Raw genomic sequence first — 14,516 nt, 5'->3', positions numbered from 1 at the left:
AGGACTCAAGGGATTGGCTTTGGCTCATCCCCCTAGCTGGGGTGGCATGCGCCCCTTGGTGCTGAGCTCAGGAAAATCCTTGACTTCGGAGCTGTCTGCATCAGGCTTATGAATCTCAATCCCTAAATTATGGGTGACAGTGGCTTCTTAAAGAGGAAATGAATTGTTGCAACACAACCCAGCCATGTTGTATCGATATGATTAGCTAGTTATCCATGGAGTGCAGTAATTTGCTTTGATTTTTAAGTATCCGTTAGCAGCCAAGTCCTAATGAGGCGGCTCTAAATTGATTAGATACTCCAAGATACAGCACGGTTCACAGATTGTTTCAGAAAACTGTCAAGATCCCGAGACTGGCATTTCATTGGATTTAATGATTGCCGGAGAAGGTGTGCATCCCAGCCAGATACAATCACATTTGTCAGCATGATCCTTTTAAGCACAATTCAATTAAAGTGTTATTCTCTAATTTTATTAGAACCAGAGCCCAGAGCTAATGCAAGCTCCTGATATTGCGTCAGGAGGGGAGTGTGCACAATTTAATTTCCCTAATTGGAGTTTAGTGATCTAACATGCTTTTCATATCTTAATTCTTGGGATAATCTCCAGTTTTTGCACCTGCTACAATTCCTTTAATGGAAATGAGGAATCAGATGCAGCGGTTATGCCTGGCGTGGAATCACTGGGTCACATCTGCCTCATTGACGGGAATTTGCACATCTGGATCCTTCGCTTTGGTACTATCCTTTCCCACCGATCTTGGCCTTGACTTTGATAAGGAGCATCTCTAGCCTGCCTTGATCAGCGTTTCCACCCAGGCTGCCAGTTTCAGAATGAGGCTGTGGGAAGAGCGTGGGCTGCTGGGAATCTCAGCTCCCTCCTGCAGCCATCCATCCCCTTGATCGATACTTAGCGGGCGCCTACTGCATGCTGACACCGTGTTCGGCGCTGAGGATCCATGCGTGAGCAGATCAGACATGGTCTTTGACATCACGGAATTCAGAGCCTGCTGGGGAGAAGGTCAGAAAATAGTAATCCCATAAAGAGCAAAACAATGGCCCTTGTGATAAAAGATGGGAAGGGATAGAACAATGTTAAAGAGACCTTGTCCTACTCTAGGCTTGATTGTAAGGAGGGCCTCTGAGGATTTAACCCAAGACTCTAAGGAGTTCCCATGATCTTGGATGGGGCCCAAGGTAAGTGCTTTGAAGCCCTCATGCAGGGTCCTCCTTCTGGCTGCTGTGCCAAGCCCCTGCCCCAGGGAAGTCTATCCTCCAGGTCTTAGGCAGTACCCCAATGCAGAAAGAAGCTTGGAACATTCTGGAGGCAAGTGTGGGCCATTTAGTTTAAATGAGGCAGAAGGTGCCAAGAAATTAGATTAGAAAGGTAGGTGGGGGCCGGATCCCATAGAACCTTGTAGGTCTCCGTGTATATCTTTTGTCCCCACACCCCAGTGTGGACGGTAAATTCTAAGGCCACCCATTTACCAGTCATGGTGGGGAGGAATATTTTATTACTGACATTGTCTAGAATTACTAGGGCTTGGCGATGATAACAAGACTATAATAAGAAGAAAAATAGCTCACATGTATTGAGGTCTCTGTGTTCTGCTCTTCTTTGCATTATCACTGGATTCTTTGGCTGGCCATAGGAGGGCACTGTGATTGTGTCCTTGCTGGAGATGGGAAAACGGGCTCAGCGAGGTAAGTACCTTGTGCCAGATCATCAGCTAGTAAATAACAGAGCAGTCTGGCTGAGCCTCGACCACCCTGAAGTGCAAGACCTGGGGCAAGGGAAGGGTCCAGAGCTTCATCCAGGCCAAGCCGGATATCTAGAGCCCTGAGGACCCCACCTGCCCCCTCCCTCAGCTCTAGACTGGACTGAGCCAGTCTGGTTCCGGCCAGCATTCGCTGGCATGATGCCCAGGATCTCCCTCATTCCTGACACCATCACTCCTGGGTCCTGGCCTGGCCACATCATCTGGTGCCGGTCTTAAGAACTAACACTGTCACAGTGGTCACAGCTACATGACAGGCAAGGATGCTGCTCACTGGTCAGAAATGGCTTCCCATGGCACTTAGAGTCAAACCTCAAGTTCCTTCTATGGTTCACAGGGCTTTGGAAAATCCTGGCCCCTGCTCTGTCTCCAGCCCCTTCACCTAACACTCTCCCTCTTCTGTGCTCTGACCACTCTGACCTTCTTTTTGCTCCTCCCTTTCTTCTCAGTACCTTTGACCTTACTGAACCCTCTATCTAGAACATTCTCCATCTAGAATATTCTCCCCACAAATCCTTTTTCAAATCTGAGCTCAGATGTCACCTCTCACACTGGCTTTTCCTGACCAGCCAATTACAACCATCCCTCCGTTCTTGGTCCTATCCATCTATTCTGTTTTTCTTATAGCACCTATCACTCAAAATTTATCTGACATATGTATTTATTTGCTTATTGATTATCTTTCTCCCCTGACTAGAACGCAGTTCCATTAGGGCCGTCCTAGTCTGTCCTAGTTTATCCAGCACCTACTACAGTGCCTGGTGCACAGATGATTCATAAATATTTGTTGAATGGATGGGCGGGTGGAAAGATGGATAGGTGGCAGGCTGGCTGGCTGGCTGGCTGGCTGAATGATGGATGGAAAGATGAGTGAACATATTCATGGAAGTCACGGAAATAGCAATTGGAGAACCATAGACCATCCGGCTTAAGATAATTTTCAGAAAGAAGGTCCAAGCCTCTCATCTTCCAGAAAAATAAGCTGAAATCCTGAGACCAGAAGAGACTCATGCAAGCCGAGACACCTGGATTATAGAACTGTCTTTGATTCTGGACACCCCCCCCCCAAAAAAATTACTGAGTTGATGAGTAGCTGGAGCATAAAGTGGAAAGAGCACTGGATTGGAACGCAAGCATTTTGCCAAACAGACTCTAATACCTGTTCAGATATCTAGCCTCATATTCCTTAATCAAGTTGGTTTTATCCCACATGACCACCTCTGCCATGCCCAACCACGGCTGCTTGGCTGAAAGAGATCAGCAATCCCAAAACAGCAAATCCATGGAGGAGTCAGACCCTACCCAAACACATGAACTAACCAATCCGAGGTCCTTCCCGAGGATCTGACCCAGGAAATACCAGGAGAAGAAGAGTAGCAAAAATACTGAGTCAGGTTGAAGAGAGAGCAGAGTTACAGACTAGGACCCACACAAACTTGTTTTATTCAGCCTTCAGAATAAAAGCTTAAAACTTAAAGTAGCTGCGAACCTGTAAAACTCAGACATCATCTAGAAATCCAGGTACCTGCCTTTGCTTGAGAGACCGGATCAGGCGAGGCGAGGCCCACATGCCTGTTGGGCAGCCATTGGCTGGCACGGAGCAGTGGCTGCCCCTTGGATCTGTCACTCAGAGTACGTCCAGGAATTCAACAGAAGGAATGCAGTGCGGATACTTAGTTGCAAAGATGTTAGAAGAGCTTAAAAAAAAAAAAAAAAAAAAACAACCAATGAGGAGAAGGTGAGGCAGTCCTGAGACTAGGAACTGGGACAAAAGGGCCAGAGGGAGGAGGTGATGTTACAACAGCTCAGGCATAGACGCTGCTGGCAGAGTCTTGAACCATGGAGGGCCTGTCCTGCAAAAACAAGGATTGTGGAGAGGGGCCAGCCAGCAGGAGGAGTCACAGACCAAGAACACCTGCTGCCAGAGATGCTCTCCACAACAGAGAGGGGGGAGAAATACCCTGACTTGTCCCTTCTTCCCGCCCCCCAGTCTCCCACCAGCAACTCCCATTGGCTGAACCTAGCTGGAAGACCATGGTTAAAGGATCATGGGAAATGTAGTTTACAGGTATCCACCCTGCGACGGAGCACACGGCAGGGAAGGGAAGGGGAACCCGACTGAGAGCGAGCAGGTGAATGACCAACCACGCTTCAGGTGGCACAGACGCTGTCTGCTTGCCACCTGTCCCACTGCACCCATTATGTTCGCTGCCTGGATCCATGGACAAGTGCATTTGTGACCCACAGTGTTGAGAGAAGACCCAAAAGCCAAGCAAGGCCATGGGCAAGTTGATGTTTTAAGACAGCAAAACTCCAAGAAAGCAGGTGGAAGAGTAAAAAAAACTTCCTGGAAGGCTGGAGAAGCCAACTCTCAACGAGGCTTCAAGGATAGTAGAGCCATAGACAGGGACCCATGCACTCCTGACTGAGAGCTGGAGCCTCTCTTCGCTTCCTGCCCTTCCAGAAACTGGTAGCCCTTCTTTCTTGGGTTCTTGCCCATGTGCGCTCTACGACATGAGGTCCCTTGAGTGAGACTGTTTCTTGCCACCAATAGAACCCAAATGGAATGGGCAACTTTGAGCTCCGGAGTGCTTCCCCCAATCTCAGGACACCTGCTTCCTGATGATCTTATTTGAGTTTTGTGATAATGTGGGAGGTGGGCAAACAGTCATTCTCATTCGACAGATGAGAAAACTGAGGTCAAAAAGAGGGAGTTTGTCCAAGGTCACACAGGGAGTCGCTGGCCTAGCCAGGACCTGCCCCCCAGGGCCCAGTTCTAGGAGTTTCAGCCCCTCATCACCTTGTCCAGTGTGTCCCTGACATGGGTGCCCCTCCAAACATCTCAACTCCCCTTCTGCTTCCAGAGCACAGCCTGTCAGAATGATTTGGATTTTGGTTAAAAAACCAAGAACTTCTGCCTCAAGCCACCTAACAAAAAGAGTGAAGAGAGGAGAAGAAATCCTTCAGAGACAGAAGGCAGGAGAGAGCATTTTCTAGAAGTAACTAGGACTACCCAACACTTGCCCAGGCGTTTCTCTGTGCCAGACACTGTGCTAAGCACTTTCCTTAAATTAACTCATTTCATCCTCCTAATCACCCTATGAGGTTGGGGGGAGGGGAGCAGTGTTATAAGCAGATGAAGTATCGGAGGCACAGGGAGGTTAAGTAACTTGTCCAAGGTCACACAGCTACTAAGACATCGAGCTGGGATTTGAACTCAAAAAGCCTGGCTTCAGAACCTTTGCTCTTGACATGTGTTAGCTCATGTCAGCTTCCCAACACTCCCGTACCCAGGTACTCTGAGTACCTGCATAGCAGAGATAGTAAAACGGAGATTCAACGAGGAAACGTGATCTGCCCATGGTTTAAGACTTGTTAGCGGCAAGTCAACAGGCTTGTTCTCTTTGGGTCCAGGCCAGATGGCACCTCCCGTGCCTCACATCTGTATCCCCAGGTTGAGACATGAGATGGCAAATACTGATGACAGTGAACACTGAATGTGTACTTGTAATGTGTCAGCTACTGTTCTGAGTGCTTTGCAAGTATTAACACATGTAATCCTTGCTTGAGCCCTATGAGGAAGGCAGGACTTAACTGCCCTTACAGATGAGGAAACCAAGGCCCAGAGAAGGTAGGTAGTTTGCCCAGGATCACACAGCTTGGAAGTGGTGCAGTCTGGTCCAAAGTCCTTCTGCTTCTCTGTCTTATCTCCTAGACAAAGCCCCCTTTAGGCCTGCAGGGCACTAAACACTGAGAATGGCATCTAGGGATGGGGGAAGATATCTAGGGGAACCCTGGCCTCCCTAACTCTGAACCTTACGGGATGAATAGCTCACGAAGCCCAAACCAAGGGTCGGGGGCACTCCCAGCTGGGACAGTGAGGGCGTAAAAATGCGAGGCTCTTGTCTCAGCACCCACACCCCCAACCAGGGGCTGGGTTCACTAACGGAAACCCACGGGATGTGCCCAGTGCAAGATACTGCAAATGGGGTAGGTGGGCATTTTGCTCTGCACAGGGGTGAGCTCACTGTCAGAAACTATTAGGGGTCAAGTTTGTCTGTGAGCAAGGCTAGGGGTCGAGGCAGGGGAGCAGGAAGATGAGAGGGGGCTATTAAAGCAGAAAGAGAAGCAGGCAGAAAGGGGGAAGGGGAGGAGGTGGGAGTGGGACGAGGGGAGAGAGAATGTGGGGAAGAGAAGAGAGACATATTGAAGCAATTGGGGGAAAAGCAAAAGGGGAAAGAATAACCGTGAGCGAGCACTTCTTCATGTCCCCCCATGTCTCTCACCCCATCCCTCTTTTCCTCCCCCCTTCCCCTGCCCCAAGTTGGTGACCGACGTCATCCTATAAATAACAAACAGAATGAGCCTGGCCTTCTGGAAGATGATTGAGGGAAATGATGAAATAATTGTCTTCGCGAGCACCGGCCGAATAAAATGATTCTCTCCAGCCTTTTCTTCCCAGGAAGGGGGCTGGGATGGTGGGGGAAGGGCAGGGGAACCGGGTCACACGCCTGCTGGTGGAATTACCTCTCAGACTCTCTCATGGTGCTGAAGATTCATTTCATCTCATCATCATGTCTGACTGTCCTGGCCAGGTAAGTGCTCGCGACAGTGAAAAATGATCTGTGGTCTCAGAAAGGGCACCGGAGAAATAACGGCAGGCCTCCAGCCTCCTTTATCCCCGAGTGGGAACCCAGAAGCCAGCACCCGGGGTGACAGGGAGCCCGGGAGAGTCCCCTGAGACCCCCTGCCCGCAAATTCCACAGCCCTTTGCACCAAGGTTTTAGGACAGGAACCGCTGTTATGCTCTTGGAGCCCAGGGAGAGAGAGGTTCACCCCAAATTAGGCCCCTGCTCCAACATTGCTGGGCGGGGGGAAGCAAGGGTTACGATGCTCCCTGAGTTTCGTTTGATCCGATAGATGAGCTTATCCCCCCAAAAGAGGAACTTTAATAACATGCTTTCCTCCATGACTCTAAATCCTAAATTTAGAGCTTCTGGTTGGAACTCCCAGCTACAGGTGACCAGCTCCCGGGAACGTCGCTGCAGATCATACCTGGTGGGATTTCTTTCTGTTTTTGTATTTGATAGCACCCGCGCTAACGGTATGTCACAGCACGCTGCTGGCTCTTACTTGGGTCTGGCTCCTTCCTTCCTCCCCTCCTCCCTCCCCTATTTTAACAAGTATTTACTGACCCCCTGCCCTGGTACCAAACCCTGTTCCAAGTTCTGAGAATACAGCAGTGCCGAAGACAAAGGAGGGGCGGCTGGTGGCTCCGTCACGGAACCCTCCAACTCTCAGTTTTGGCTCAGGTCATGATCTCAGGGTCGTGAGATCGAGCCCCGAGCCCCGCGTGGGACTCCGGGCTCAGCACAGAGTCTACCTAAGATTCTTTCCCCCTCCCTCTCCCCCGCCCCCTTCCCAGATTCATGCTCTTTCTCTTGCTCTCAGATAAATAAATTTTTCTAAAAAGAAGTCAAGCAAGGTCCCTGCCTTCGTGTAATTTACATTCGATAAGAAATTACAGGCAATAAATAAACCCACAAACAATATTATAAATAGTGTTAAGTGCTATTTTTTTTTTAAAAGGGGGTCATGCATGGGTGGGGCAGGGAGGGATGGGATGCGCAGGGCGCCAGGAGGTGGGGCAGTGGGGAAGGTGACTCTGAGGGGGTCCGTGAGCAAGCAGAAGAGTGGTAGGAGGGGAGGTTGGTTGGGAGGATGTGGGGCAGGTTCATGTGGCACCGACTGATCTCTGGGCCAGATGGGGGCCGCCTGGCTGCCTGGTGGGAAGCAGGAGGAGGCCACGGCCCAGGGGAGAGGTGCACCAGGTGGAGGCAGCGGAGACGTAAACTGGGGGGATCCTGGCTGTGTTTGGAAGGTACAGCTGGCCGGACTTGCTTGGACATTGGAGAAGGAGTGGAATTATCTTTGGATGATGACTGGGTGAGCGCAGGGGGAAGGGACGGCACCTCCCCACCTGGGGGTGCACACGAGGACACCCTCACCCCCCAGCTAGTGGGCGTCTCCATGGTGGGGCGGTGGGGGGCAGAGGGAAAGCCAAGGCAACACCTTGACCTTCCTCCTGGAGCTCTCTGGTGGCCGGTGGAGAAGAAGGCAGTCCTCGCAGAACATTTACTCTTGCCACCCCTGGCGGGGGCCTCTCTGCAAAGTGTTCTAACCCCCTTTTTGCACAGGGAAAAAAAAATATATATGCCTCGATTTCCATTGATCCATCCTGAATCAATGCTTTTAAAAAATCTCACGCGCATTTGGCTTAAGAGCCAAAGCATACATTTTATGTTTTGACATGGTGTCATCGATCGGAGGCACGCGTGTGTACCCCACCTGCCGGAGCCCCCCCGCCCACCCCGGCGGCTGGCCTGGTCGCAGTGCGTCCTTAATGGCCTTGCCCCAGCCTGCACCTTCCATGCCTCCCCTGGCCCTCAGCACGGGGCCCTTTCTCAGGTTTTTTGAAAGGATCGATAAGGTGCTGAGGCCCCCCGCTGCTGCCTGTCACTCACACTCCGCCATGCTATAAATTATGCATCTGCCTCCCTCTCGCTCGCTCTGGCTCTGGCTAATTTCTATTGCATTCGTCCATGGCCCTGCGATGGTTGACTCTTCTCAGCCTCAGAAGCAGGGGTGCAGTTGAACTTCAGTGAGGACGCGGGTCTGGCCAGAGGGCTTAGGGAGAGGGGTGGTAATGGGAGGAGAGGGAGGCAGCAGCTGGAGGTGGGAATGGTGGGGGGTGGACTGGGGCTGGGGGGGGAAGGGGCTGAGCTGCTTCTGAGGTGGTCCTGGGACATTTTCAGGGGTCAGGGGGCCATCAGGATGCATCTTCCCACCTAGGACGAAGGAATGTATTTCTGGGGGAGAAAGGAGAGATTGAAGGTGCCATAAAATGGGTCTTCTGCCCTGGCTTTTATGCCAACAGGGAATTTTGCCAAGACTAAAGCAAACCATCAGAGGTGAAGACAGTGGGCCCAGCATCGGTTTGCTCGGGAGTGGGCTTTCCTCGCCCAGAAGCCTCCAGAGCACCCACCTGGAATGCTGCTTCCTGTGTTAGAAGAGCAGGGGGTTGGACGGCAGGAGGTCCAGTCTCTGTCCCTTATCTGCTGTGCGGCTAGAGACAAGCCTATTCCCCTCCGTCAAAGGCATAGGCAGGAGATCAAAGCAGCTGGTATTTGCTAACAGCTAGGCATTGTTGAGCCCTGACTAGGTACTGTCTCAGTCCATCTTCCCAACAGCCTGGGGACAAGCCCAATCCCTAGTTACAAGACGAGCAAACTGAGATCAGAGAGGTGAAGTCAGTTGCCCAAGAGCACACAGCTGGAAGTGAGATTTAAACCCAGGCCTATCCCGCTCCAAAGACTGTGCTCTTAGTCACTCTGCCCTGCCCCTTCCTGCTCTCTTCCTCTGATTTTCTTAGAATCTCTTCCCAAGGACTTGACACTCTTGCTCCCCCTGCCCTCGGGGCCTTCCCCAGCAACACTCCTGTCACTCCTCTCCCCATATCCTCAATCTCCGTAACCACCATGTCCTCCTCAGGGTTGATATGACAATGGTGCCCAACAGATTCGTATGTTTTCCCCACCTAAGCAAATTTTGGCGATGAAACCTAGACGAAGATTTGAGCCAGAATCCAGGTTATTATCTCTGGCCTTGCAAGTTCCGCCTCGAGCAAACCCTTTCCTCCATTTTGACCTCTGTTTTCTAATCTGTGAAATGACTATAAAGTAATGCATGTGTTACGTACCTCATAATGCACGTAAGGAGGAGGGAGAGAAACGGGGGACTTCCGCAAGATCAAAGTAGGTGGCCGGTGGAGGTGATTGTTACCAGTGAGGAAAGATCTGTGAAACTCTAAAACATCATACACAGGGAGCAGATTGCTACAAATCTTTGTGCAAACACAGAAGTGTGTGTGTGTGTGTGTGTGTGTGTGTGTTTAACATTTATTTATGTATTTATTTATTTATTTATTTTAGAGAGAGAGTAGGAACAGGAGGGGCAGAGCAAGAGGGAGAAAGAATCTCAAACAGACTCCTCGATGAGCGATGAGTGTGGAGCCCAACTCAGGGCTCACTCTCACAACCCTGAGATCAGGGCCTGAGCCGAAACCAAGAGCCAGACTCTTAACTGACTGAGCACTCTGCAAACAGGCGCTCTGCAAACAGGCGCTCTGCAAACAGACTGTTTGACTCCACGCTCCAGGGACTGAGGCTCTAACTGATGCTCTGGGTGACACTGAAGGGGAAACTGGGAAGGTAATCTCACTCTGGTAGGTGACAGTGACCTCTGTCTACTGGTCTTGGGTTCCACTAAGGCCTTCAGACAACGAACCGTGTTTCCGGATGGGGAACAATCACAGTCTCCCCGATCCCCATTCCACTGACGTGAGTGTATCTCTGATGCACAGAGCCCCCAGACCTACAAAGTTCACAGCTGAGAATATCTGCTCATGTCTCCTGTGGAGGAAGGTTCCCCAGCCCCGAGCTGAGAACCAAATGGAGAGACCCATTCATTTGATATTCATTCATATGTGAACTCATTTTATGAGTAAGTCGGTATCTGCAAAGCACTTCCCACAGTGCCTGGCACACAGTAGGAGCTCTATAAGTGCACGTCTTTGTTCATTCATCATTCTGCTCACTCGCTAGTCCATCACAGCACTGGTTTGCAGAACACCAGGGAGTGACACTCGTAGGTATCAGGGGCCCTGCTGATTCCCTTTCTGAAGCCAGACAGAGCCGGGGCCTTCGGGCTTCACAGATGAACAAAAGAGAGCCCCCCACCCAAGGCTCTCAGTCTGCAGCAGAGATGAAGATGGCTACAAACATCAGTAATTCCAGCGTAAGGTAGAAAGCAAGAAATAGCCCTTATGAGATAAAAATAGAAAGTAGGGAAGGAAGAACCAGGGGACAAGGGGTGGGGAGGGATCTCAGTTACCTTCAGGGCTCAGGCTGTTAAAGTCAATCAGGGACGCCTGGGAGGTGGAAAATCTCGAAGCGCCTGCCCCACCTGCAGGGGGCAGCAGCGACTCATCTCCAGACAAGGGCTTCTGCTCAGGCTTTATGGGGCCAGGAGTGCTGGGTCTGCTGACTTTTTTCAGAGAAGCTAGAAATCCAAATTTTGGTGCAGTATTTTCCGATTTTTTAAAAATACAGTGCAGGGAGCCTCAGTGGCTCAGTCAGTGAAGTGTCTGCCTTCGGCTCAGGTCATGACCTTGGGGTCCTGGAAGGGAGCCCTGCATGGCATCGGGCTCCCCGCTCCGTGGGAAGTCTGCTTCTTCCTCTTCCCCTCCCCACCCCTGCTCATGCTCTCTCTCTCTCTCGTAAAAAAAAATCTTTATAAGAAAATAAAAATTAAAAAATATAATGCAAATCAAACAAAACTGCCAATGATTTGCAAGTCTGGTTTGAGCTTTACAAGAAGAAATCAACTCCTTCCCAGGGAAGGCTTCACGGGGGTGTTTGAGCCCGACCTTGAGGACTTGGTAACACCGACATGCGATGCCGGAAGACAGGGTTAACAGGGACCTTAGAGAGAATCTAGTTCATTGATCTCATTTCTCAGATTAGAAAGCAGAGGCCCTGGGGACTGGTTCCATTTGGTTGCTAGTCAACAGAGAATGTGAAAATGGGGAAGACTTCTGAAGAGTGGGTGGGAGACAAATTGTAGAGGGCCTTGAATGCCAGGCTAAGGAACCTGGATCCGAATAAGCGTGTATGCCTGAGAGCTAAGGCTTTGGAGCACTTACTATATGCTAGGCCCCATGCACCATCCCATTTAATCTCCCCAGCGTAATTACTGTCATCCCCATTTTGCAGAGGAGCAAACTGAGGCTTAGAGTGGTTAAGAAACGTGCCAAGTTCACACAGCTGGCCAGTGGCAGAGCAGCTGCTCAGACCCAGGTCTTTCGGCCCCCCGCATCTGTGTCCCTGCCCACCCTGTTACACTTCGAGAGAAGAGTAGGGCAGTGCATTTCCAAAAGATGTTCCAATGCCTCCGCATATTTTAAAATCCTCTCACTCATTTACTCCCAGGGCCCTGTTTTGTTTTATTGACTTGAAGATTAGGTTTCCACATTTCTTGAGAACTCTCTCCCCTCCCCTTTTTAAACACAGCTGTCTTTGAGGGTGGGGAGGAGGAGTGTTTTAAACAGGAGTTGTTCAACTAATTGCCAATTATCTCTGAATAGGGTATGGTTTCCAACAGCTGTAAGGGATTTTGGTCCCCATCCATTGCCTACTGTTGCTGGTACTTGGAGTGTGTTGAGATATTCTTGGCCTCTTGCTTCAAAGAGACGAACCAGTGCCTCACCCCCCCCCCCCCCCCCCGCTCCGTTCCTGCAGACTGTCTCAGCCCTGTTTTGTACTGGCTGGCTGGATTAGGACGCAGGGACTGTTTCTGACTATAAGAAGATGGGCAAAGATGCTCTCGCTTTCACTCTCTGAGGGTGAACGGCTTGGTACTTGTGGGGGCAGAATTCTCCCCTGGGTCTTTGTACCTGTGCTGTCATTTCCCGACTGTTCTGCAACACCCTAAATGTGCAAAGGGTTCTTGCTCAGATAGGACACCAGACACCACCGCCTTCATACCCAAGCCAGGAGAAGGCTCAAAAAAGAAAAAAACAAAAACAAAACCCAAAACCCGAAAACTGAAAAACACCCTCTAATACAAAATGCCAGAAGACCCCTATGCAGGTGGGTGATGTTAATTGTCCCTTCTGGCTCTGTCTGCTGGATTCCTGGGAACAGGCCGAGGGGCAAACCTTTGTAAATGTTAATCTCCTTATGCTTAAGATATCACACGGTCTTTGATGTTCCCAAACATGTTGACTCCTATCTTGGTTGAGGGTGTGTGGCCCAGACAGGCCAAATGCTTGTTTTGTCTTTCGTCTTTCTCCAGGAGGGCTCAGTGATAATATGTTCACCTCCAGCTGAAATATGAACGAGTCCCTCTTCAAAGCCAGGTTGGGGTGGGGGGAGGCAAGATGCAGGGACACTTGGGGCCGTTACACCCCCACCCCCGCTACACCCTCACCCAACTCAACTTGAGTCATTTTCTCCCCCCAAGACCCACCAGATTCAAGGGGATGACGTTGTCCATTATAAACTCCTCCCGCCAATAAAGGAGAAGAAAAGGACAGGTTTTTGAAAAATCCATTCATTTTTGCAAGTAAAACCAAAAGTGTACAATGGCTTACACACAATGGAGGTTTATTGATTCCTGATGTCGAGTCCAAAATGGCTGCTGCTGATTAGAGTGGCTTTCCTCCAAAAGATGATTCTAGAAGCCACAGATTCATTGTCTTGAGGTTCTTTGATTTCCAAGCACGGTTTCCAAGGTTGTGTTCATCTGCGAGAGGCTGCGGAAGGAGAAAGGGAGGGCGGGGGAAGGCACGTCCATGTCTTCACAGCGAGCTCCCGGAAGTAGCACTTCCTATCAGATTCCATTGACAAGGACTGGTCACGTGACTTCACCTAGAAGCCAGGCGGGGAGCCCGTAGTTCTGGCTTGTCACTGCCACCCACTGGCAACCTATACCAGGGAAAACGGGAGCAGGAGTCTTTGGTGGACAGTTGGCCTCCCTGCCATATATGTGAGCTGTGAGGTGACCCCTGGGATCTGGGTGAGTTGGAGTCAGGAGGTATAGGCTTGAGCTTCAGAGTCCGGCTGTGTCCGTTGGGGTGAATCATTTTACCTTTGTAAGCCTCAGTTTCCTAATCTGTAAAATGGAGATGATGCAGAATGGGAGGGGGAAGGGATGACTGTGTTATAAACCGTCAAACGTTCTACCTGCAGTTTTCCCACTAAGTTTAGATATAATAGTATTTTAGGAAAAATGTGATGACGTTGACAATTTGTATGGATTTCAAATTTCCCGGGGGGGGGAACCATTGACAGAGTCAGCAATGCTAAGCCTATATTCCTGTACGGTGACTCTCAGCCAGAGCTGAATGCTGAAGAGACACCACCGCATAGTAGCCTACGGTCCCACCACTCTCGTGCAGGTGATTCTGCTCGTTACATGGCGCATCTGGCCCCCTCAGCAGGTACCTTCGAGACTCCTGGGCTATACCAGCGTTGTAGAGGGTCATGAGGATAACCACTCTCAAGCTGAAAGAATGTTTTACTCCTACTTTTCTGCTTCCCAAAGAACCGAGGCACTTGCCGAACGTCCTCCCCAGCTGCAGAGTCTCGAGCATTGACTCAATTAACCCATCCGCTCTAGAAATAGCTTATTAACAATGACAGCCGATCTTGTATAGGATTTTTTTTTAATCGTTGAGTTTTTAAATCTTGGCAAGAGCCTCACGTTATGAAGACCACAGCCCAAACGGCAGGGTCTTGTCCGTTTTCATAATATAATGAATGGAGAAGGTCTGATTCAGAGCCTTGTGAGTCCAGTAATATGATTAGGAGGTTGGCCTGCTGGGGAGGTTGGAGGGCTAGGGAGAATGACTAGCCGACTGCTGTAATTGATTGGCAGTGGTATGGATGCCAGGGGCACGGCTTTGTTGGGGCAGGCTAGTTATCTCCTGCCAATGTCCACTCGAATATCACTGGCAAGGCAGTGGATGAACAATCATGAAAACCTTTAAAAGTCTGTTGACAGAAGATAAGTTAAGAAACAGAGTTACGTAAGACTGCTGGGCAAAGCAGGGCAGCAGGAAAAGAGAGAGAAAGAGGGAGGGAGAAGGCAGGGGAAGAAGAAGGAGGAGGAGAAGAAT

Source organism: Ursus americanus, chromosome 21 (assembly GCF_024610735.1).
Source record: "Ursus americanus isolate L20-20 chromosome 21, mUrsAme1.1.p, whole genome shotgun sequence".
Taxonomy (NCBI): Eukaryota; Metazoa; Chordata; class Mammalia; order Carnivora; family Ursidae; genus Ursus; species Ursus americanus.
The sequence above is the reverse complement of the archived record's forward strand: the minus strand, read 5'-3'. Positions refer to the sequence as shown.